Source organism: Amblyomma maculatum, chromosome 8 (genome assembly GCF_055883805.1).
Source record: "Amblyomma maculatum isolate TAMU_Amacu chromosome 8, ASM5588380v1, whole genome shotgun sequence".
NCBI lineage: Eukaryota > Metazoa > Arthropoda > Arachnida > Ixodida > Ixodidae > Amblyomma > Amblyomma maculatum.
Genome location: NC_139351.1, coordinates 106,586,646 through 106,612,998, shown reverse-complemented (window position 1 = coordinate 106,612,998; position 26,353 = coordinate 106,586,646). Strand labels below are relative to the sequence as shown.

The 26,353-nt window shown below is 47.0% G+C and overlaps 1 protein-coding gene across 1 annotated transcript in view; it reads left to right on the top strand.

Annotated features, from left to right (window-relative positions):
* LOC146182133 (uncharacterized) overlaps positions 1-26,353 on the top strand; it is a 319,458-nt gene that overhangs the window by 95,638 nt on the left and 197,467 nt on the right. The gene's annotated exons all lie outside the window — the stretch shown is intronic.

Sequence of the window (26,353 nt, the reverse complement as noted above, 5' to 3'; positions counted from 1 at the left end):
TCCCGTTATGAAAACAGAAGGAGAGGAGGCGAGGGGGGAGGCGTCGCTCGGCGTCGTCCGAGCGACCCACATTACGGCGCGGCCGTATGGTTCGCGCTTCGTCGGTGGGCTGTCGTTCGCCGGGCGAGGGTCTTCTCGCCGACGTTTCGGGGAGGTGGCGTCCAGGAGGTCGTGCAGCAGCGTCGCCGTGCGCTCACCTTCGACCGACGCACCGCGCGCGCTTGTGCGACGTTGTGAACGCCGGCAGCTAAGCAACTTAGCGGAGAGCACCCAACGGTGGCGTCGACGCCGGCGAACGAAACGGTGGCGTGAGGGGGAGGGTGAGAGAGAGCGTGTATGCGGCGGTCTTTTATTATGCTCCGCCGGTGTGTCCTTCCACTGTGGGCCGCCAAGTTCCCCGCCTTTTAGATTCCGCCTCCCCCCACGTCGAGAACGCTTAGCGCTACCCGCCCGCCACCTGCCCTTGTCTTTAGTTGAGGGCCCGTTCTTGCTGCCTCCGCCTTTTGTCGCGGATAAATGGTCTCTGCGCCGCAACGTTTGTCGTCGGCATGTCGCTGGCTCCCTAATTTCCGCAGTGTCCCAGACGAGTACCTTCAACTGCGGTCAGTGTGTTCATCCTCACTGAGACTGAATAATTTGGCTCGGTTTCTCTTATACCGGCGATAGTTTTACGTAGGAATTTATAGGTGCAGATGCGGCGTCCCCATTGGAGTGTTGTAGCTGTTGACCGTAAATTCCGACCTTCTCCCCTTCTTCGATCGAAATGCTGTTCAGAAGCCGAATTATGTAAATGTTCCTCTCATGATCCAGCCTTCCGCATTTTTACCAACGATGAGTCCTTGAGAGTCGCTGAGTGACGTTGCCTGCTGGATGTGAAGCCTGACGCCACAGCCAACTGCGGCGATTAATTAAGCATCATTGGAATGAGACGCAAAATGACGTTCGTTGCAAAATATTGGCGCATGAGCACCTAGCAATGGCCGCTGTCGAAGACGTGCATTCCGCTGTCCTCTAATTCATCTAGGCGATCCTATATGGGGACCGCTCACGGATTGACTGAGGGGACAGGAACAAGTATATAGTATTCATAGTATATAAAAAAGAACGAGCACAACAAACAGGGACAGCTCTGTTATTGTCTCCTGTCACTATTTCTCGCGCTTGTGTTTTACTAATATGAACGTATTCCAACTATATATAGTCTTCTTCACCGTCCTAATAAGAAAATGAACCGTTCCCCATAGAACAGCGTGGAGTTTCTCGTAATCGCTTTTCAGCCTTATCGTCACAACATTGTAGAGTGTCGGAAAGGCAAGCATGATTACGAAAAACAAAAATATCTAAAGAAAAAGCCTAATTTCGCCTCACGAGTATGCGGCGACAGCGTCAGAGTGTGCCTACAGTCGCACAGTGTGCCCCTGTTGTTGTTGTTGTTGTGGCTGTAGGAAGAAGGAAAAGAAAATGCACGGGCCTGCTGCTGGCTCTGTAGCTGAGCCACCTTCGCTGCCTCGTGCAGACAGAAGAGAAAATAGAGAAGAAAGAAAAGGGAGAGAAAGACGCGCGCCGCAACAACAGCCGCCGTCCACCACCGAAGCGGTGGCGGGCGCAACGACGGCCCACAACATATAAAAATTCGGCGACAGGCCAGCCCCCTCCGCAAGCGGCGGTGACCTACCTGTCCCAACCCCATCAGGGCAGTGTTCCTGGTGCGCCAACTCGCGAACATGCGTTCTACCATCATAGGCTGCCTTTGAACCCCGGGACGAATAGCAGAAATATTGTCAAAATGAAGAAGAGCGTCACTCCCGTTGCTTCTCTAGCGCAATGGTTTAGCGCTTCATATTTGAACGCTGAAACATCAGTTCGAATCAGTTTCGCAGGGCTGGAGATTTCTTTTCCTGCACTTTTTTTTTCTCTTTTACAGTTCATGACAATCAAACAAATTAGTATGTTATTCTCTGGACTTGTGTTCCCCATTATGTTGTATTATATGAAACTTTTGTGTCAATAGCAGTTAACAGAGCCTGGAGGCGACGTCAAATGTTGGGCTATGAAAATGCTCATACTATATGCGATTTCCTTCAACGTAATCACATGTCACTTTCAGTTGGTGTGTTTTACCGGATTGCGTTCAGGGACACTCTGAGCCGCAATGGCCGTTTAACTAGATGACAGACAACCAGCGAGGTGGCGGTAGAAACATTTTATTGCCACTGAAACAAATTGTGGGGGCGAAGCCCCCTGCATGGCACACGGGTGCTCCCTTACTACATGGGAGACACCCTTATAAGGCAGAAGAAAGTCCTTGAAGAGCAATCCTCGTAGCACTCGAAATGATTTTCCGTTGGCCTTGAAGTGCTCTTCATGACAGACTCCCAGTAGGACTCAGCGACGTTCGGTGATGAGGGATGAGGAAAGGTGGTGCATGTAAGAAGAATGTGTAGGGAGTGTCATGGCTTGCCGCAGAGTCTTCATGATGAGGACAACCGGTCTGGGTATCGGGCATGTAGAAGTATGGAGCAGTCCGAGTCTGCAAGCTTCGCCAGTGTACGGCCTGCGCTATGGTGAGAAAGGGGGCTGGGGGTGTATATTCCCTTCGTTTGTCCCGGTAGTAAAAGAGAATATCACGGAAGGAGAGCAAGCGCTCCCCGGCCTGTAGAGAGGGCTTCATTTCTCTAGCCGGAAGCGTATTAGCAAACCATATCCCGTAGGAGCACTCGAGCAGACGACGTTCTGGCGTGATTCCTCTGAGCTGGCGCCACCTGGCGACAACGAAATAAGAACGCATTTAAAGTCCCCGTACTGATGAGTACTGATGAAGAAAAATTACGCTCATTGGAAGGCTATAGACCGATCACACTGGCAAATGTGGATTACAAGATTTTCGCCATCGCCTACTGTTCGCAATGTTGGTTCTCAATGGCTCTCGCCAGACGTGCGGCTTGAAGGGCCGTGCCATACAAAGTACTGTACATATTGCGCGCACAATCCCCGAATCGTGCTCCGGCTCTCATGATCAGTTTGCTTTACTTCAGGTCGACCTCGAAAAGGCATTTGATCGAGTTCGTCGTTCTTTCCTGTTTTCTCTTCTGGAACGAGCGAATATGGGTTCTGCAGTACTGAAGGGGGTGCAACTTTGCTATAGAAATTGTTCGACTCGCCTAATTGTAAATGGCCACCCATCAAGCCCCGTACCAATCAACTCTTCTGTGAAGCAAGGCTGTCCGATGTCTCCGCTGCTTTTTTGTTCTTTACTTGGAGCCGCTTTGTTTGAGGGTTTTACATAACAACAGTATCCATGGCTTCCCTCTCCTTGGAAATGAGGTTAACATGCTTGCATACGCGGATGATCTTGCATTTTTCTGCACTGACAAACCAAGCATAAAAAAAGTTTTATCCAGCAGAGAACAATTTTCTGGTGCTCAGACGAATCACTCCAAGAGTTCCGGCCGTTTGGTTCGTGGGGCTCAACACCGCCCCTATATGCAGGAGCTGAATTGTCATGCGTGCCCCCTAAATACCTGGGCATGCATTTAAGTCAAGTGCAAATTACTGGAAAGAGCGCGATCCAGTCGTGTAGCGTTATGCTATAATACATTTGTCCCCTATCGGCTTTCAATATTCGGTTGGGCTCAGGCCTGCAACGTGTTTTTGGCGACAAAAAGTTATTATGTGCTTCAGGTCCTCACTGTGCTAGGAATTACATCCAGCGTTTTCACCGAATATTCGCGACGTTTATTTGGTCATCCAATTTTGAACCGATTCGACGTGATAACCTATTCAGACCTGTTTGAGCAGGGGGGCTCGGCTTAGTGCATCTGTATGTAAGGCAGTTAGTTGCCCGTTTCTTCTTTTTTCGTGATTGTTCCCGATGATTAGAGCATTCCTGCAAGTTAATTTCATGAATTTACTTCCTGACTTCGTGGTTTCTTCAGATTTTACTGACTGCCCGCAGTTACTTGGATTTATGCAGGAAGTTTATGCTTCGGTGCGGTTTTTGACAGTTATCGAATGAGTACTTATATTCTGTTTCGCGCAGGAGTCTATAAAAGGAATTGACAGCAATGATTTTCCGTCTCCACTGTATCGTTCTTTATACTTTGGTCTTAAGGGTCATTATGTGCTAAAGAGGGTGCGTAAAATGCAGATTTCTCCTTGCACGAAAACACTTTTTTTTTAATTACACACCAAAGCTCTACTTGATAACACATGGCTACATAGGAAAAATATTTTTGTATCTTCCGTAAACTGCCGTCTATGTAATGTGCCTGAAACAATTGAGCACTGTTTCTTTAATTGCAAAGACGCAATTCTTTTTTGGGGATGTGCTGCAAAGAACTCTAAAAAAAGACTTTGTTCTAAATTCGTACAGTTTGCAGAATCTTGCTGCTAAACAATCTGATTACGAACCATATGACATGGTTTTCCTTATTGGACTTCATAGCTTGTGGAAGACACGCATGTTGGATCGCAACGCAGAACCTGTTGTTTCAGCTAGACTCCATTTTAGCTGAATTATGCTGTAACTGACGGACATTTATTATGAAAATGACTTTCAACCTGATTTGTTTCCGCTGGTGACATGGTGCTTATCTTTGCCTGCCTTTTAATTGTCTTTTCTGTTGTGCATCTCACCAACGGCTGAGTGCATTGTAAATAATCTGTGTACATCACCCTTTCTGTACATAACCAAATACTATGTCAGAAAAAAAAAAAAAAGGTTTGGTGGCGCAATGGATTAACACCACCCATCTCTGCACTGATGCCACTTAAACATCTATTCGACTCCTCTGCTGTAACTTTTTATCTGAATATTTTTTTTTTTGCAATTGCCTTCGCCGTAATTATATCCTGCCTTCAGTGAGTATATGTTACCTTTAGGTTACGTTCACAGACACCTTTAAGTAACACTCGGTATGACAACAGTTACACTACGCAATTACTTTCCCCATAATCACTTCCTGCCTCAGTGAGTGTATGTTCCTTTAGGTAGCGTTCAGAGATATCTTTCAGCAACAATCGCCGTTTACAGTTATGTTACCTTAAGGTTGCGTTCCGAGAGTTTTTTTCAGCAACAATCGCCGTTTAACTCACTGAAAGCGTCGTCTGCTCCAGTGCGCCTACGGGATATGGTTTAGCAATACGCAGCCCGGTATGTAGGACCTCGGGCTAGGCAATTAACCTCCTCGTTGCCAGGGGGGGCGGCATGTGCTGGCCTCCAGATGAGGCTTGGGGTGCCGGGGCTGCCAGAAGCGTAATATGCGAGCAGCGGTGCGGGATATATAGCAGTTGGCATAATTTATAATCGCAGATGTGAAGTCAGAGAATTTTTGTGGCAGATGTAGAGATGAGAGCAAGCGCGATGGCTGCTTCTCTGCCTCCCGGGTGAACGCGCACGAAAACTACTCTACAACTCCCCCCCCCCCCCCCCCCCCCCCCCCCCGCACATCTAATGCCCTACTCCTTAAACTCGATGCACACAACACTTTCGAAGACCTAAAAGAGGCTACATTAACGGCACAAATATCCCACCTATACAGCTCGGCGGCTGGCCGCACTTTATTGTCTCACTTAAACCTAAGCCCAGTTACACACCCCATTGACGGTATCCCCCTTTCTCCTAACCTCCGCTCTAATCTCATCACACCTTCCATCCCTAAAAACATGCACCCTGAGCGAGACCAGGGCCACAGAATAGCCTTCACGGACAATATAGCGAGGACCAATAGGTGGTCTACGTGGACGCAGCGGAATATACGTCAGGCTCCCGTCTTCCAGCTCTATGATCACCAATTCAACCAGTGAGGAGGAAGGAGTTGCGCGACCCTACCGTGCAGAGATCGGAATTATACACTCGAACCCCTCGAACCCCACACACGTATAAAGGAACGTTGCATACAAAGCCTGCGCTTTGGCAGCCAAAAAAGATTGCAGGACTGCATGTTTTGATTGTTTGTCATTCTGGTAATGCACGGCTGGCTTCTATGCGGTATTCGAAACCCTTGCAGGCCAGTTCTTTTCTTTTCATTGTACTTTTCTTTTTTCCTACTCGTTTCATAACATTATCGTATTTTGAATGATGTGTTTCTGCACTTCCTGAAGCAGCGAGACGAAATCGTCCAGCTCAGAAAAAAACATACAAGAGGGAGGGAGGGGGGGGGGGGGGGGGGCGACTTTGCGGTCCGCGGATGTATGGCACAACCTTTCGGCCGCGAATAATCTTTCTTTAGTAACTTTTAAAGTGACGTCCTAATTGAGGCGTACGTCGTTCTTCAGAGTTGCGAAAGAGCACTTTGCTCTTGGCAGCAGCACGCTTGACATTGAGGTCGGATGGGAAGGCCCACGTGGAGTCCCCGGCGCTTTGCCCGCTCTTCTATTCAAGAATTCGTGCAATTTGAAATCACCATCACTCCGGTGGAACCAGCGGAGATAAGAAAGATGGACGAGAACGGTCTCGGATGCGAGCAGCCTATATGAAATTTGTTCGTGAACTATGTGCGCAGCGAACACATATTTGGGTTCGCGGAAGATATGGCCGCCGAAGATAACGATACTCAGCTCACGTGCGCGAAAATCACTGAGCTTTATGCTTCAGTTGTACGCCGCGTGAACGTTGCGGCGATGATTGAGAGGGACGCTGCTAGAGCAATTCACTCTGTTCACAGCTAAACACCTATGGCCGCACCTTTGTACACCCGGCGAGAGAGAGAGAGAAAAAAAAAGGAAGGGTCAGCCCACTGACACACCCATGCGTACGACAGGCTTTGACGGCGGTTGGGCAAGCGCTGGCGATCCGTTCTTGTTAACGACGATCTGAAGGCCGAGGAGCTCGACATTTTTAGCTTTCATTTTATCATGGAGCGCGTTTTAATGATCGGGTTCTCGTCAGCGCTATACGCTGAGTCGACTATACAGCTGGAGGTTGTCATCGGTCCCTTCCGTACGTTCTTTCGAAGAGCTCATCCCAACAATGATCCATTAGCCTTCTTCGGCGCTCTTGTCCATAACTTCGGTTTGCGAAGGCTGAAATTCTATATACTGCTGGAATATGAACCTAGAAGACATGGTAGGTTGAAACAGATTTTGTGAGCAACATCAGCTGCTTGTTCGTTTTTTCTTAATGGTCGGCTACACGCTGTCGAACTGCGCCACGCAGGTTTAATGACAACTGTAATTACTAAATACATGCACGGTCAATGCATCATCGATGCAAACGTGCCTCGATTGATCCGGAGTACCAGCACAAGTTGGGCGGTGGATCGGTAAAATGCCGCGAGCTGAGCGCCACATGAATGATACGCGGCGCGCATCCAGGAAGTGCGCCACATGGGACGCTCGGTGGACGTTAGGCCTCTGTGTGGATGGTTCGGTAGATGTGGGGTCAGTAGTTCTAGATAGTCTTCAGTTGCGCACACTGAGGCTCTTGGGCTGACTTCTTTCTCAGTAGTAGCGAACCCTCCGCAGCCATACAATAAAAGCTCCCCCTGTCCTTTCTTCCTATCGCTCCCGTCTCTACTTCCCCTCGCTATCCTCTCCCTAACCCCTTTTCCTTCCCGCCGGCCGCAGCTCAAGTGCTTCAGTTTTTTAGATAGCAGTTGCCGCGGCCGGCAATACTCTTTTCCTTCTTTTTGATTATTAAAAAAAAAAAAAATCAACCACTACCACCACCGTCCCAGCGCAAGGGAAGTTATGAGACAAGGGCTCCCGTGTAAAAACTGTGAGCCTGCAGGTTGACAGGAAGTAGATGGCGAAGATCTTTGTTAGTGCTTATGTCTCACTTTACTGCTCGTGCTCTCCATCTGATGGGCAACGCGCTGGTCAGGGCCGCGAGGTCTGGTATGCCGATGACCACCTTGCGACTCGGACCTCTTTTTTTTAAATCTTTTTTTAATTGTTATTATAATTTATATTTCACTGTTTTAAAAAAGTTTTTTTTTTTGTCTTCAGTTTTTGTCCCATTTTATTCATGTTTAATTGGCTCTAAGCCCGACAAAGCTTTTGCTGGTCCGGGCTCCCTCTCCTTTTTTTTTATCTTTTGTTCTTCAGTTGTTCGAGAGAATAAATAAAAAAAAAGAAGTTGTGGTTTAGCTCTGGTTAACCCTAGTTGAATTGCGAAAGCAACGGCTAAAGCTTCTTTTTCCTGCTACATTATTCCCCAATCCCGCCCTATCTGTGTAAGGTGCTACATTAGAGACACTTAAGCGCATCCTCTAAGAGTATGCGCGAGAGCGTAAGATACCAGCCCACATATAGAGTCACGCTTCAACGAAGCCATATGGATGTGCCTGCGTGTTGTAGGGGTAACGAGAATGCAAACGGTTCTGGCAGGCTGATCCTGATATCAGCCTTCCATATGAAAGGAGCGACCCTGGAAGCCCCTGCCCGTGGCATAGGGTTAACGTGAATTCAAATGTCATGACAGGCTGATCTTTTTATGAGGAGACCGTAGCTACGCCTCTTCACGGCGTAGCTGCGGCCACCCGAGGTCTCGCTTTGGGTGTCGTGTTATTGCTTTCGAAATAAAATGGTAAAAACGGGATGGCGAGAGTTGAATTTCCTTTTCAGGTGGCCAGGTGAGGAAACACTTATGTTGATGAAATCGGGGTTTCGACCCACAAAAATTCACAATGTATGATGGCACGACAGAAAGGTTAACTGTTTATTTAGCAAGGAGAAAACTGTTTACATGACTGACCCGTTGATCAGACGAAATCAGCCCCGATTTAACCCAGAGCGCTCACTTTTAAGCCCTCTGTCTCGGCCATTGGAGGGGACGGCAGCCAATAAGCATACATGGCAGTAATTGAATTACAGTAATGAAATTACTGTAATTTAATTACTTTCTCGGTACTTTGTAATGTAATGAATTACTTTTTCGGTTCGGTAATGTAGTGAATTACTTTTGGTAGTAATTTCGGAGCAAAGTAATTAATTCCTCTCGAAATTACTTTTACCAAAATGCGCCATCACTCCTTCAATACACAACAAAGTAGAGTGCGCAAAAGCAGGAACGACGTGCTGCAATCCGAAGCCAACGTAACGGATTGGCAAAAGGAGACGGAATTGAGCAGAACTTAAGTCAACTAGAATACTCTGGAGAACAAGTTGTTGTTTTGTTTAATAGCTTTACTTAATTTTTGCATTTATGGAAACTAGAAAGTAATTTAAAAGTAATTGAATTACTCAGTAGAAGTAATTGTAATGTAATTTCATTACTTTTGGCGAGCAGTAATGAGTAATGTAATTTAATTACTTTTCTGCGATTTTCAGCAAAGTAATTAGTAATGTAATTTAATTCCTTTTCAAAAGTAATTTTGCCATGTATGCCAATAAGCAATAAGGCAGCACTTCTCACAAATCGACGATCAGGGAAAGGAAATTAAAGTTTTCGTCAGCTAATCAAAGACTGGCGAAGGGATATTAATCAAAAGCTTCGGAAAGGAGAGGTCCCAAGCAAACATACGAACATCATTGACGCCACGTGCATTCCGAACCTCTGCTTTGCCCTACGTTTTCTTTACCGAACACGTGCATAGGGGACCAATGTATGCCACAGGAAAATCGCTGAAGGTTCTTTATAAAAAAGAAAAGAAGAAGAAAGCTGTTGCTGAGGGGTCAAACGCTGAGTGCCAACTCCATCTTAACTAAGCGCTCCTTCTGAGCACCTGCAGCTCAAACGACCCATTGGCGCCTCATCGCGCACTGATCAGCCATCGTACACCTGTTTCTCCACAAGAGGCTATACTCTGTTTCATACATAAAGTGCAACACTACCAAAGGTACAGCTCTTGTTTGCGCTCTCCGCATCCGCGATACAAAATAGTGCCTGCTCTTGACGAGAGAAAATAATAGTTGCTTTGTCTGCAAGCTTAATACATTTTACATTTGCCATCAACTTCATAAAAAGCACCTTTTTTAGGGAGAAAAGGTCGGATTCAGCTAATTTGTGTGTTTTTTTATGTCGTTTTTGCTCGTGCCGCGTTTTGCCGCCCCGCAACCTTGCCAGCTGTGCCCTCCGCGCTGCGCATCTCTTTTTGAGAAAATGGTTCTTTGGTGCGAATTTTTTCTATGAGATCCGCTCTGTGAAGATGTCTAAGCATGCGAAGCATGTTATTGCAAACGTGTATGCTCGGAATAGAGCCCGTTTCGGCAGGAACCACTCGCCTACAGAACGACCGCGTAGTGATACGCCTCCTGTTTTTTTTTCTTGCGGACTACTTGCGTAGCTTTCGCTGCGTTGCACCTGATGTATGAAACGGAGGCTAGATGCACATGAGCAGATGGGAATGACGCGCACGTAGCGAAACGAGAGTGCGTAAAAAAAAAAAAAAACTGTCCACTGGTCACAGAAGTGCCACTCAACACTGTGAACACTGCACAAAGGAAACGAGCGCTCTCTGGTGGCGGGTGCCACCAGCAACAATAAAGCTGCTACCGCGCCTGGGCGTGAATGGTTCCACCAATTTGGTAACCCTTGGTCTGGTGACAGGTGCACATCTCAAAGTACCTATACCTCGATTCGCACCCTCTGTGTGGGAGACCAAGAATGTCACACAGACACTTGCTGTCAGTGTGAGATTTCATTTCAGCCGCAAAGTTTCTCATTGCGCGCGTACATTGGTTCCTTCCGCGTGCACAATGCTAGGACACCATGTCAGCACATTCCAGAACCTGCACATGTCCGTTCTCTGTATGCCATCTGTCAGGCTAGCCCTGACCTTCACTTTCCACAGTGACTACCGCAGGAGGCTAGTCAGGCACTACCGCACAGTCAATACTCATATTGATACAAAAAGAAATAAAATCTAACAACACATTACTCGTTTGCAGTTGCTAGAAAAGCAAACACAAAACAAACTCATCTCTTAGGACGGCCGTCCGCCGCATACCAGACGAAGGAGATGCACAACCTCTAGGTCATATTTCGCGCTAGTGGGCGCTGAACGGGTCAGGTAAATGGACTGAATGTAGGTTGTCGCGACCTTCACTTTAGCTTCGAATTGAATTGTCCCGTATCGAGTTTCCCAGATGCCCACATGACATGCAAAAGCTCCACTTTCGATCGGATCCAATTTGGTTTGAAGCGGCATGAATTCCTCGCGCGAAAGTGCAATCGGCTTCAGTTCTTCAACTGACTACAACAGACTTGCTCCTATTGCCACCTCCGAGGTATCCGTTGTGAGAGGGAGCGCCTGTGTCTGATCAAGCGCCACCAGCTCTGGCAACAACGTCAATACTCTTTTCTTTTCACAAAACACTTCATCGGGGATCTGAAACTTTAAACGTCGTCTCTGCGTTCCGCAGTGTGGTGTCTCATAGGTCTCATAACACTCGCCGTCCGAACCTAAGACAAATCCCAAGTTTCGGGTTCGTGCAAGACAACACATTGTTGATGTACCACATTTTTTTTTTATTGCCAAATTTGTAATCAGATTTTGCGCATAAAGAACATTACTGCACAAACACACAACATGAGTTAAAACCAGCGATTTCGGGCTGAGTGATCCATTAAAAATCAGGTATGTGCAGCAACACTTCCATTCTCGGAAGCCACTCAGGCACTTCGTCTTGTGTCTCCAGGCCCGGGTGGTTCTTTTTCAGCATGGTATTTATTACACTCGTTTACATAGATAAGATAGCTATATACATTATTTGCAAAGTAATCAGCCTGTAGCCGAACAAATTCAATTTAAATATACATCATCATCATCATCATCATCATCCTGACTATACCCACTGCAGGGCGAAGGCCTCTCCCATATTTCTCAAATTGTGCTAGCTGCATCCACTTGAGCCCTGCGAACTTCTTAATCTCATCCGCCCCCTGCTACGCTTTCCATCCCTTGAAATCCAGTTTTTTACCCTAAGCGACCATCGGTTATCCTCTCTTCGCACTACGTGTCCCGCCCATGCCCATTTCTTCTTATTGATTTCCGCTAGAATGTCAGTAACTTGAGTTATTTCTCTGACCCATTTTGCACGCTTCCTATCTCTTAATGTTACCGCAACCATTTTTCGTTCCATAGCCCTCTGAGTTGTCCTCAACTTGAGTAAAACCTTCTTGGCTAGCCTCCACGGTTCAGCCCCATGGGTGAGTACAGGCAAGATGCCACACAACTAAAATACCACACAACTAAAATGCATCTTAACACAACATTAAACAGTCGCTAAGAAAACACATAAATACAAAACACCAGCATTCATATACAACAGCACATAACTGAAGCAAATTTTAACACAACCGAATTAAAACGGCGGCAAAGAAAAACAACACATCAATAATGGGAGCCAGTCCGGTTGATAGTCACTATCTTTATATGTGTCACTCAGCTGGTGCACCATCTGGCTGAAATGAGTACTAGGGGAAACTAGAGGCTCAGCATTCTGGTCCAACATACGCGTTTTCCACAGACTGTGCAGTCCAATGAGCAAAATCGTGTCAAATGGTTCGTGGTCATGTTGGGTGGCCATTAGGTACAGCCACTGTGATATGTAATACAAAGTCTTTTTTCCGTGTTCTTTGTAGAACGTCCCAAAATAACATCGCATCTTTGTAGGCAATAAAACAGTGTTCGATGGTTTCAGGGAATCACATAGCCGACAATTAACAGAAGAAACAAAAATATTTTCATTTGTGAACTCACACTTCGGCATGAAGTTTAAAGAAAAACGTTTTAGTACAAGGCGAAATCGGCATTGTACGTACACTTCTCAACATATCATGCCCCATACCATTTGAATAGAGAGAACGATATAATGGAGGCGGGAACAGCATAGATATCAATTCTTTGTATAAATGTTTCTTTTGAACAGAGAATAAGTACTCATAAGAAAAGTAAACTGCCAGAAAACGCACCGAGTCATAAGCTTCCTTCATAAAAGCAAATAATAAGGGTCGATCGGTAAAACTGGAGGAGACCACCAAGTTGGTTTGGTTTGGGGGTTTACCGTCCCAAAGCGACTCAGGCTATGAGAGACGCCGTAGTGGAGGACTCCGGAAATTTCGACCACCTGGGGTTCTTTAGCGTGCACTGACATCGCACAGCACACGGACGCCTTGCTTTTCGCCTCCATCGAAAAGCGGCCGCCGGGGCCGGGATTCGATCCCGCGTCCTTGGGAACAGTAGTTGAGTGCCTGATCCCGAGGTAGTCACTGCTTTTCGCTAAGTATATCCAGGCATAGCAGAGCTAAGCCATCTTTCGTTTATTTCTTGGAATGCAATAAAGAGAAAAGGCAGAAAAGGGCTGAGGCTCCGGAACGCATAGTAGTAGTAGTAAAGACTTTATTGAGGCGCAACACTTAGGCGCCTAATGCATCGATGGCCTGCTGGACGAGCAGGCACTGTTCTTCTTCACCCTCAGCACCAAGCCAGTCCACCCAGGTTCAGATAGTATGAGAGGGGGTGGGAAAGAAACCCGATTGCAATGTAACTGGGAATGAAAATAGGCAGTGGGAAAGGCTGGCATAAGGGGAAGGGCAGTTGGGGAATGATGGATCTCGACGGAATTTCTACAGATGTAACAGTACAGGGGTTATGAGTGTATTCAGCTGTACCCCCCAAGGACATGAGCCTCCCGAACGGAGAGACTAGGATGAGGGTCGGGGTAGAACTTGCGGTCTAAGCGAGCAGCATTGTAATATTCGCTGATGGTGGCGCGAAGAGACAGTCTCGGCCCACCCTCCAAGGATCTTGGCCAGGGGATGAACGGTACCCGGTTATGAGTTTCACGGGCAAGCTGGTTCACCAGCTCATTGCCGTCAATCCCCAAGTGTCCAGGGACCCATCGGAGTAAGACGGGGCAGGGCTGCAGTGCAACAAATGCGGCCTCAATCTCCATTGATAGATGATGTGTGAGACTGTTAGATTGAATGGCACGGATAGCATCCTAGAATTAAGGAAGCCAAGGGAGCAGGTCGCATTTGTATATGCGGCGGGCGGAAAAAAGAGGGAAGGCACCTTAGCGGTAGTGGTTTGCGGAGGAGGGGGCTCGATCTCGGCACTATCGATTAATAGTGATGATATTGATGTGGCAGAGGAGGTTGCAGTAGTTCTTGCTTGTGTCGGCACAAAGGCCACGTATGTGTTGAGCGACAGTAAACTGCATTTCAAAATTTTGGTAGTGGGAGGATATCTCCCATGGCACTCAAGATTATAAGACAAAAGAATTGGATAGAGCAATTAATCTGATTTGGACCCCAGCGCACGAATCTTTAGTGGCAACGAGGCTGCTCACAACCTGGCTCGAGATCTCTACTGTCGAGCAGGTCGGAATGAGCGAGCTGAGGAAGGCTACAACAGAGAAGGGCGTCTGCTGTCGTATTATGATGTGGCGCAGTAAATAGAAGGCAGCGTTTGAAACTACCCCCTATGCTAACGCCTCCTGCAGACAAGACTCTAGATGCGAAAAAAATGACGGCATAGAGGCGTCTGCAAGCAGATGTTTATCCAAATCCGGTCTTAAATAAATATATATTCCCAGATTTTGAAGATGAGAGCTGCAGAATTTGAGGGCAGAGGGGCACCCTGAACATATAATATGGGAGTGTCTGTATTCCCTAGGCAGGGCAAACAAAATTTATAGTAGAGAAACCTGGGAGGCTTTGCTGAAAAGCCCAACCCCGGAACATTAGCTACTATAACGGTTCTACTGGCTGAAGAGGTCGCCGAGATCCCAGCTTCTGAAGCGGATTCTCACCTGCCCCAAGGCGCTTCTCCTCTAGAGGGGAGGACCTGGGGAAGAAAAGAGCCTTTTCTGTCGGACAACAAAGTTGATTCCTCCGTGGTTGATTCACTCACTCACTCACTTGAACAATGTGAAGTAAGGATGTAACCGTGGAGGGCGGTGGTGAAGGGCGGCTGCTCCTGGCCCTAAGGGGCTGGGACTGGTAGGTCAACGCCGCTAGCGGCGGGGCTAGCCTGCCACCGAATTATCTGTTGTAGGCCGTCATTGCACCTGCCACCGCCTAGGTGGTGGAAGACAGCTGTTGCGGTGCGCGTCTTTCTCTCCCTCTTCTTTTTCTTTCTTCTCTACTTTCTCTCTTCTGTGCGCATCTCTGCGTAAAACACAAGTCAGGTGACGGCAACACCAAATGGACTTTTTTATAACCCGTAAATTCACTTCGAATGGTTACTAGGGGAGTTCAGTCCCGCCATTTGTCTCTACGGGCACTAAAAGGGACGCACATCCTACAGTCATGTAATCAAGAGAATCCATGAGAGAGTCTGCAGCTATCTTCCAGATCGCAGTAGGAGGCCAGGCTCCTCAGTTCGGACCCAAAGGTTCAACTCCGGCTCACAGAGCGGGCTAAAGAGTTTGCCGAACGACACCGACGGCCGGCAACCTGAGTTCCGGCCTAGAAGAGGAGCCTACCGCGCGGAAGGACGTGGAAGGGGGGAGGGGACACCACATCATCCAGCGTCTAGAACCTCTTCTTCAATCAAGTTTACCACCTCCGCCTTCTCCTCCAACATAGAGATGGAGTTTTGATAAAAAGTTACAGGGAGAATTAAGTCTCCTTACGTGCAGAAATGTAAAGCATCGCAAGTTCCGGGCCTAGTTGTGGTATGAGCTGGTTCTGCGCTTCGTTATTTTCCGGCGTGTACAAGTTTAGATTTACTTTACTTTTAAGACGTTAACTCTGCTGCATTCATCTTCGCTTTGGTTTGGTTTGTGGAGTTTAACGTCTCAAAGCGACTCAGGCTATGAGAGACGCCGTAGTGGAGGACTGCGGAAATTTCGACTACCTGGGGTTCTTTAAAGTGCGCTGGCATCTTCGAGTTTCGCGTTATTCCTGCACTTAGTACCTCCTGATTTTTTACAGATGGCGCCACGTGCTCGTGCGCTGCATGTTTCATTTTGCGCTGTGCAGCAAACATTGTCATCTTCATGTTGCTTTCAAGCATGGCAACACCATGCTATCACCACAGCCGACCACGCCTCGTGTACAACTGCAACACACTCTCAGGCTGTGCTGTAAACATTGTCATCTTCATTAATTTCCAAATGAAAACACTCTTGCGGTGTGAATTGAACATTGTCGTCTTCATGAAGTTGTATCTGCGTCGCTATTTTCGTTCAACTTTCTTAAATACGCCATACACATCCGTCATCTCACTAAGAACATATACCGCAGCCGGGCTAGACAGAATGCCGATACCATCAAACAACCAGAAGCCAGGCAAACTTGTTGCCGAGAAGCTTACCAAGCGCGGAAGTGAGCGAAGGCCAAAGCGGAAGGAGCAACTGCGGCTGCGGCGGATGGCTTGAAACTGGGTCCAAGGATAGTTGATAATCTACCATTTTTATCAGTTGTTAATATTTCTTTATTGTTTTTGTTGAGTTTTTGTTGTTTCTTGGTACTTTTCGTTTCTGTTTTATCAGTTTTTATTTCATTTCAGTTTTTTTATTTTGTTGAATTATTTTATTTTTACTTTCATTTTTTATTTATTTCTTACCTCACCCTTCTTCACCTTTTTCCCTTATTCCCTTTCCCTCAAGGACGCTGGATGTCCTTAGAATTGTGGACACGTCAGGATGAAGTCTCTGTCGGCTAGGACACGGAAAGACGATGGCACCAGTCCTGGCGGGGACACGATTTTTTTCTTCTGTCAGTGATTGACAGCAGAATATGAACACGCTTTTTCCACCCAGTGCCCACACATCCTGTCCACACTAGCTGTTAATTAGAACGCCTCTTATGAGCAAGAAAGGCTTTTTAGCCATAAAAATGCTCCGTTTCTTTTTGTGCTTAGTTCTTAGTAACATAGTTGCGAACCAACCCTTACTTCCATGGTAATGGCTCATCACCGTGCCTCTGACATCTCTTCCGTCGCCTCAGGCGTCAAAGTCGTGAAGTGCATCGCATGTACAGGTGCGGACAGAAGTAAACGCGTGGAGCGCTGTAGTTGCCTTCTAACGTTCATGACGCGGTGCCTAATTGATATGGGCAGCAGCGGCGCATGTCCCATAAGGAAGCGCGTGGTTGCAGTTAGAAAGGAAAAGCGTGCTCCGTTAACTTATGTGTGATGCTGGCGAGCGTCATGATTTCACCGGCACGGTGAGTCAAAGATATGGCATGCACGACGAAGACTTAGCTAGTTGGGACATCTTCAAAGAAAACCTTCGGACCTCGTTGTGACAATCGGATGATTTGAAGCTCGCGGCAAACAAACAAAAAAACAAACAAGCAAAAATTCAGTCGCCTGCTTCACTCGATCTCCCACAGAGAGCTGCATCGCATACATATACAATACAAGCCCTTTGCCACCAAGTGGATGCCGCCATGTCGTAATCGGAAAGGTTGGGCCACATATTTCAAGGAAGTGCAGTTAACGCGTTACGAATGCGCCTCTGTCGGGGCTTCAATACTTAGAACCAGACATGGCAGTAATTGAATTACAGTAATGAAATTACTGTAATTTAATTACTTTTTGGTAATTTGTAATGTAATAAATTACTTTTTCGGTTTGGTAATTTAGTAATGTAGTGAATTACTTTTTGGTTGTAATTTCGCAGCAAAGTAATTAATTTCTCTCGAATTACTTTTACTAAAGTGCGCCGTCACTCCTTCAATAGCCAACAAAGTAGAGTGCGCGAAAGCAGGAACGACGTGCTGCAATCCGAAGCCAGCGTAACGGATTGGCAAAAGGAGACAGAATTGAGCAGAACTATAGTCAACTAGAATACTCTGGAGAACAAGTTGTTGTTTTGTTTAATAGCTTTACTTAGTTTTTTGTATTTATGAAAACTAGAAAGTAATTTCAAAGTAATTGCATTACCCAGTAGAAGTAATTGTAATGTAATTTCAATATTTTATGGCGAGCAGTAATGAGTACTGTAATTTAATTACTTTTCTGCGATTTTCAGCAAAGTAATTAGTAATGCAATTTAATTCCTTTTCAAAAGTAATTTTGCCATGTATGCTTAGAACGCCCTCGTTAAGGAGAGCCGTCGGTTCAGTGGAAGTCAAGACCAGGCGCATTTTCCAGCATTTCCCTCGCGTAGCTGTTACGGAGCGGACTTTAATTCGATAGTGTTAAGTTTGACGTCCAGTTCAGTGCTAACCCCAACGTCGATGGCACGGTAATTGAAATTAGTCAAAAGAGTGACGTCACACCTATGTCACACCCCACTTAGCGGATCAGGATTGAAGGTGAAGTCACAACTCAGAGGGGGGTTTGCGACGTATGAGGTCGTATAATAAATGCACAGTGACATTTATTGAGGTTAGGTAAGTCAACTGCACAAGAAAGAATTATTTCATCAGTGGGAAGGTGACGTTGAACTCAGGCTCTTCGCGTAGCAATGTGTGCGCGCTTCCTCGTAGGCACACGTGTTCAACAACGATAAGGGTGTAAAACGTGGTTGCGACATATGATGGATAAAAAGCAAGGAGGCCTTAATTAAAGCCACGGTTATCTGGTATTGCAGCTGTAGGCAACATGAGGTCTCCATGGCGCTTCTACGTTAAGGAATTCCTTGCCTCAGTCTTTATGTCGTTCTATAGTCACGCCATCGTATTTTTGTGCATCATTCGATGAGGTGGAAACTATAGAGCATTACATTCTTTCCTGCCGGAGGTATGCTCCTCAGAGAAGGAATTCATTTCCTTTCGAATTCCTTTCGCTCGCTGAGGACTGCCGTTCGCAATTCCTGCCGTCCTCTCGTTTTGTGCAACCTTTAAAAGACATGTCGTAAAACGAGTGCGCGAGTTACTCCATAGCTGTATAATTGCGGCCGGACGATTTGTTTGTTCGCTCTGTCCTGTCTTGATTTTACTTAAAGTTTTATTTGCATTTTTTATATTATTTCTTGATTTCTATCCCTGACACCTGACAACTTAGTCGAAACATTTATTTTCGCAAACACTGATTTCTAATCCATAATTTATATACTACAAATTCTGTGTACGGATAATCTATTCACTTCCTGTGCCTTCACTAAACCCTGGCCAGCCCTCCATTGTGAGTATGCACCATCTGCATAGAGGAGAGAATAAAATCAAAGGCTTTCAAGACGACTTTCACTTCAGGGTTCACGCAGAAGATTCCCCTGACGCAATCTCCCTTCAGTTATCGTTGGGGTTGCTAGTAAGTTTTCAGATTTTACGGACAAGGCTGAAGTCAAAGGCAAATGTGTCACTGCGGTCAGCGAGCCTCACTTCGGATCGTACTTTCGAGGAGGTCATGCACCTTGAACTTTGGTGCTTAGTGAGACATGCAGTACTCAGTTTTGCGTTCTGTGCATCTCCGTTGCGTTGTGAGGTTCAAGCTGGCCCCACAGATGCAACACCAGTCAGCCCGTATACCAATATGCTGTGCATTTATTTGCAAGAATGTTATGCCTTTCCAGCTTCTCGGTTATCTTGGACGATACACTGCAGCATGGCGTTAAAGAGAATAAAACACCATCTGGGGGACCCTGGTTTTGGTGTTCGAAGGTTCAGGCTCTCAGAAAGCAGAAGGATTGCCATAACTTAGGTGTATGCTTGTTTCATACAGCTGATATCGTGAGAAAATTCCTCTAAATGAATCGGCGTACTTGACATTATGTTTCCGAGTTTCGGTTGTAGGCAAGCAGTGTTACATAATCGCAAAACGCTTGGTCGTTTTACATCATCAGTAACGCAAACCGCTCGTTGTGCAGCAAGCCAAACCAAAAGCAGGGGCTTGAATACAGTAAATTTAGGCTATATGTTACAATACTTATATAGTGATCTTGCGCGCTGACCGGTATGCGCATTGCGGTCCCAGTACAGTACAGCCTGAACACTTCTGCAGCTTAAGTGTTGGTTGGTTTGTGGGGTTTTACGTCCCAAAGCAACTCAGGCTATGAGAGACGCCGTAGTGGAGGACTCCGGAAATTTCGACCACCTGGGGTTCTTTAACGTGCACTGACATCGAACAGCACACGGGCGCGTTGCTTTTCGCCTCCATCGAAAAGCGGCCGCCGAGGCCGGGATTCGATCCCGCGTCCTTGGGAACAGTAGTCGAGCGCCGTAACCACTGAGCCACCCCGGCGGGGTTGCAGCTTAAGTGTGTCAGGTTGTACCAGTGTACCACCAGTATTGTCACGAAGCTCGTGCAACGATACAGTGTTCGGAGGCGACAAAAGTCTTCAGGTAATCAAAACAAAGGGGGAAAAATGTGTGCAAGAAGAGAGGGAAAACGTTGCTCATATAAAGGAATCATTCTGCAGTGTAGCTGTTCTGACGTGAGAATTACAATACAAGAGCTTGTCACGTGAACTCTGCAAAGAGTTCATTCAGTGTCCGAAGCTATGCAGCTGCGACCGCGATAGTCAACGATGTCCGTAGGGAAGATAAAACCAGGGACTTGAGGAGAGCCGTCGACGCTATATATTGGTGCCAGTGATATTCTCCCGTGCCATGCAGCGACTTTTAAGTAAAAGTGGAAGAAGAGGAGAGGGACGAATCGTGATGGACGTTGACCTGGCTTCCTGTTGTACCTGTGGTTCAATCTCCATTATCTGTAATAAACGCGTACCATCTGCAACAATATAAATAGTTCATTATTATTTTTGATACAGCAGGCAGGCGTCATGTACTATTCATGTCATATACCAACCAAAAAGAGTACACAGTGCATTCCGGGCATTACATGTCTGCTTTATCTGAAGTGACTCACTACTTGGCCTGTATTTGGTTCCGCCGACGCAGCGGAAAGAGACGCGAAGGCTCTTGATCGAATTTGTGACGTGCATGTAGAATATATATAAATGAAGAAAAACAATTTCCCCATAGCATAAAAAATAATAAAATAAAGTCATGGTAACTGTATCAGTCCGAGAGAACGACTCAAGTGTGCGTTGGAGGGAGGGTATAAAGGTGACACATGGTAAAGGAAAAAGAGAAAGAAAGATTGCAGATCATAAGCTCGACGCACGGTGAAGGTTCTCCTTGGTAATGCACGAATCCCACATTTAACTAGGAGTGTGTTGTTTAGCGCTTCAAAACGCCGAACACCCGCATTCTATAATTGCGCCACTTGGAGAAGAGCGCTTCGACCCTCGTGTTTAACGTCATCATGAAGAATGCGCAAACCATACACGTCCAAAAAGCTCAATCTAGCCCCGCGCTTTGCCAGAACCGCAATATTGACCCCCGTAGAGCTGAATACCAAATTATACGGCGTAACCAGAAGCTTACCAAGATACTTTGTTGGGCAAGTTGGTAAACATTCTTTATTAATTTAAACAGCGCGAACAAGAAGACACAGGACAAGATAAAAGGAGGCCACAGTACAAGCGCTGTACTGTGGCTTCCTTTTATCTTGTCCTGTATCTTCTTGTTCGCGCTGTTTAAATTAATAATGGATGTGACTAGCAGCCCCTGCAACAACCCTTAATGTTCTGACAAGATTGTAGGCCATGTTTGGTGTCGGGTTAACACGCATATATTATGCTGAGGCATGCAAAAGGAAATAAAAATAAAGAGCCTCTGTCCGTGCCACAAAGTATGGCAGATACGAAAGTAGGCCGGATGACAGCAGAGGGGGTAAGTAAACTCCAAGAACTTCTGAAATTCGCAGCAATGAAGTCTTGCTGAAATTGCTAGCACTCCATGGTTGACTGAAATCGACCCCTTTGTGGTAAAAAAAAAGAAAATGAAATAGAATTCAGCGTTACAGTTCCGCGACGTTCTCCGTGCTGACCTCTACGGCGACGCAAGGCACTCCCTATGAGTGCATGCACTTTGGTCAACGGACACGGCGACACGAAATGGCGCTATACGTTGCGTGCGTTGAGGTTAGCAGACACATCGCCAACGATATGTGCGCAAGCGAGGCACTGTAGCTTCGTGTTCTTCGTAAGCGGCGTTTGCTCCAAAACTACGTTCCCCTTTGTGTAACTGCGTGCTTAATCCGGAGCACTGAACCGTTTTGACTGCAAAGTTGCGGCTCTTTTTCTGTTCGCGTGTTCACGCCGATATCCGTAGCGGACATGCTTTACAGATGTTGTGGTGTAGGCGTTTTAAACAACTGAAAATTATGCGGCTGTTAGTTGTGACGACGCAGAAATGGGGTTGTGAAGAGACCATTAATTGGCAAACGGCGCCAGGGGGTGGAGTTGTGTGCCGGTACTGGAGCGAAGTAACTCCGTGTTGCCTTCAGCGTACAAAATTAAGTTTGGTTTCCGAACGCTCTATGCAACTCAGATTCTTCGTGGACCAGCGCCTCCTGCATTCGCCTTCTAAAACTTGGGTTGGTGGTATTGAACCCGGCCGCCTTTTTGCTGATAAGTCTGAACGACCCCCAGTATGCAGGTACTCTCGTATGCGCACTGAAAATTATGCTGAGTTTGTTTTTTGGGGAGGGCAAGGTGCAGTAACTATCTCACTTCTCGGTGAATTGGAGATACAGTCTTGTTCAAAAGTTCTGAAGCCAAATGATTTTCATCACAGCCGCAAAATGCAGCCTTCACGCCATCATTAAAGGCCAAAGGACATTTAAAATTCCGAGAAATGATTCCTTGTTGCAGCAAGAAGCTGCCTCATAGCATTTCACAGCTCTTTAATAATTAATGGCGCCATAACGGTTTCATTTTGCTTCTGAGTCGAAAACCGTTTGGCTTCAGGACTTCTGAGCAAGACTGCACATATGTCGGTGGTTCGAATCCACATCGCGAATTAGCCTCCAAGTAGAACAGCAGATGGATGATAAGTGAGAAGCGAAATCGTGTGACGTCAACCGGAACGTTGAAAACTGGTATTTCGTCCGACACGTTTTGCACACGAAATCTGAATTCTGCGGGGCGGCGACGGCTTTTCAGCCGAACAAGTCCAGAGCGCTATCGCGTAAAATGAGCGTCCTCTTAAGCCCTTTGAAGTAATTTCGAGTCGTTTATTCTCCTTGGCTATCTAAAAAGAATTTTCACTGTCAAACAAAAAAAACTACGTAGCTGCTTTTTTGGAGCGCGCACGTGTGTGCGCCTCGTATAACCTGACAGCTACATCGTTCTTTCCACGCGCGCGCGCACTCCATGTCGAGCGTGGGGCTTTGTGCTTCTCCGGCGGCTTCGCTTCATGCGTTACACTCCCCCTCCTTCTCCCGCCGCCTCTTTATTTTTGGTCGTCCGACCATTGTCATTAATATTTGTTATTACCACACCTTTTGTGACCACGCAGCCAACCGTGCCTTATTTCAGAAAGGAGGTGCTCGTGACACATTGCTCCTCTTTATGCGTGGCAAGGTTTGTTGGGCACGTGCTGCACGCGCGTTCGCCGAGGAAAGAAGTTGCGGTGGAAGTATAGTGGGCCTTCAGCGGGAGCACTTTTGGCGTGCGTAGTGGTCGACTGAGTTTCAGTTTGCCGACGCCAGTCTTCCTTTTCACGTCGTCGGAGCGTCTTGTTGCTCACCCACTGGCCCTACTGAAGGGAGTTCCAGTTTGTCTTCTCCGTCTCGTGCAGAGCTCCGAACCGTGTCGTCAAATGTGTGTCGGCCATGAATGGACTGCTTGGCAGAGCAAGGAACAACATTCAGTTCTGTTAGGATAATAATAATAATTAGTTCACAGGAAGGGAAAGGCGCAGTATCTGTCACGCTTGTTCTGTGGACACCTGAACCGCGCCGTAAGCGAAGGGTTGAAGGTGGGTGTGAAAGTGGAAAGAGAGAAAGAGGAGCCTTAGTGGAGGGCTACGGAGTAATTTCGACCACCTGGGGATCTTTAACGTGCGCTGACATCGCACAGCACACGGACGCCACTTCGTTTCGCCTCCATCGAAACGAACAACAATGGAATTGAACGGCGGCGCAACACGGAAACGGACACAGACGGAAACGGACACCTTCTTGTCTGTGTCCGTTTCCGTGTTGCGCCGCCGTTCAATTCCATCATGCACCAACTCGCCCCCCAGGCCGTTATTCCGAACAACAATGTTTGGAGTGTTGATGCAAGAAAGTAATAAGAGGGCTGCAGGGAGCGAGAGGGGAAGCTATCTACTGTGCGACGATTAGGTGAGCACTCCGCAAGTATATGCTGAGGAAGCGCTGGAAAATGTGTATGTGGTATCTACAGATAAAACTTTGTGTGGTGAAGGCACTCGGTTAATCTTGTCGGATGCAGTGCTCGTTGCAGGCTCATTGAATTGAATGTTCCAGATCAGTGTGTTTTCCAGGATGATTTCGAATTAATTTTTTTTTCTCAACAATGCCGTGTGCGTAACTAATGGCACAAGAGACAGTCTTCCAAAAGGACAAGACATAACGTCAACTCTGACTTAGTAGGCTTGACTATGGGCCCCTCTCGCCACCATGGTCGCCATGGCAACCAGAGGCACAATGCTCATAGGCGCCATGGGCACTTTGCCGTGGTGCTAGAACTACGTAACTCGCGCAGGGTCTTCTGACTTCTGTTACGACCGTGCATCCGCATTTGCGCGCTCTATTGTTCGCCTGTGGGCATGGAAAAGTATTGTGAATATGTGGTGATGGTCCAATGGCTCTAAGTGAGCCTGTTTCCAGGAATCCTGTTTTGTAAGCCTGTTTTGCTTTGTGGACACTCTGCAAATGCCAAATTGACCCTGTCAAGAGAACGTCTGGAAAAACACAAAGAAGCGTCCCCCTGCGGGAAATGCAGGAAGTGCTTTCTTTCTTTTGTTCACCCTTCCAGTCGAGAAGCCCTATCGTCCAGTGAGGAGTGCCTACTTTCCAAAGGAGACGACAGAGTGACATGTCCGCTGACGTGCAGGACAAGAAAGGAGCATGACGCATACAGCCATTAAGTGATTTCCCAGGAATGCAGGAAAGATTTGCAATTGTCGAAAACGGACAATGCTGGGAGCGGATGCGGCGCCCACGTGCACTTGGGTTTCTGAGAAGTAAACCCACTTGTCAGAACCAGCCTGTGGTTTCTTTGCTGAAGAATAGAAATGTACCTCCTCTCCTCGCCGTTCCCAAGCTTTTCCCGCCAACAAGTGATCACGCCCAACGAATGAATGCCGGACCAGTCAGTGCTTCAGACCATCAGTGCAGTGATGTGTTCGATTGGATGCCGATACCTGAGGGGCGTGCCCTGGATTTGGTTGGTCAGCATCTTCAGAGGGGGGGCTGGACATAGGGGGTTTTAAGGACAGTGCAGAGCCCGAAAAAAGCGCTCTGGGCCCTGGGTAAACGGCTCATCCAGTCGCTTCTCGCTATGAACTCTTAACGCTTGCCATTTTGCTGATGTACCCTTCTTTTTCGTGTAAATAATCTTGTAAATAAGTTTCTCAAAGTGCCATTAAACCTGCTTGTACATATTCCACCAACTTCGAAGATTCAATCCTACTTCAACCCCGAGTCTCTGCACGCTACCAAGTGAAGGCCGGGTCGACGTAGCCCCAGCGTCACGACAACTGGTGGCAGCGGTGGGATCTGGATCTACAAGCCACAACATCTGGTGACTGGAGGTGGGATCTGGATCTACAAGCTACAACATCTGGTGATTCGAGGTGGATCAGAATCTACAAGCCACATCTTGTGATCGGAGGTGGCATCTCAAGCAACAAGCAGGCGCAACAATCGGCCAACAAGAGAGCAGCTCGGAACATCGATCGCATGTGTGGGTGAGTGCTTGGCTTTTCTTCTGATGTGGACCAGGTTCTAGAACAGGGTTAGATTTTAGAACTGGTAAAAAGTGTTGAAACGCCTTTAGGTTTGGTAGTTTGCACTGTTGTTTTGGAAGTAGCCGACACTCGGAGCGATCATGGACCTACAAAAGCTGCAGAAACCGGACCTGTTGCTATTGTGTGAGGAATTGGGAATTGATACAAGTGGTTTGGCACGAAAACCCTTGATTATAAAGGCAATCACTGATCTGGGAACCGATGATGAGGAGCTCAGTGAAGCATGGAACCTCATCGGGCAAAAAAAGGAACAGCTCAGACAGCAGAAAGAGCGGGAAAAAGAGGAAAGGGAGCGCGAACGTCAGAGGGAAAAAGAGGAAAGGGAGCGTGAACTTGAGAGGGAAAAAGAGGAAAGGGAGCACGAACGTGAGAAGCTTGAAAGAGAAGCAAAAAAGCTGGACCAAGAAATTGAGCTCCGGAAATTAGAACTAGAGTTGAGCAAGAGGTCGGGCGATTGTCCCCAGCTAGCGGTACCTCGTCTCAACAAGGAGGCAGATTTCAAGATGTCAAAGTACATGCAGCCATATGTGATATCAGGAGATATCGGTCTGTATCTGGCTAACTTTGAGCGAACCTGCGAAAAACTGTCCTTCCAGCGAGACACTTGGTCTCAGAGATTATTGACGGTTCTGCCCAGCGAGGCAGCGGAGGTTGTCGCGCGGCTAAGCAAGGAGGACGCGGACAACTACGAGAAGGTCAAAGCTTGCCTTCTGAGAAAGTATAGGCTTA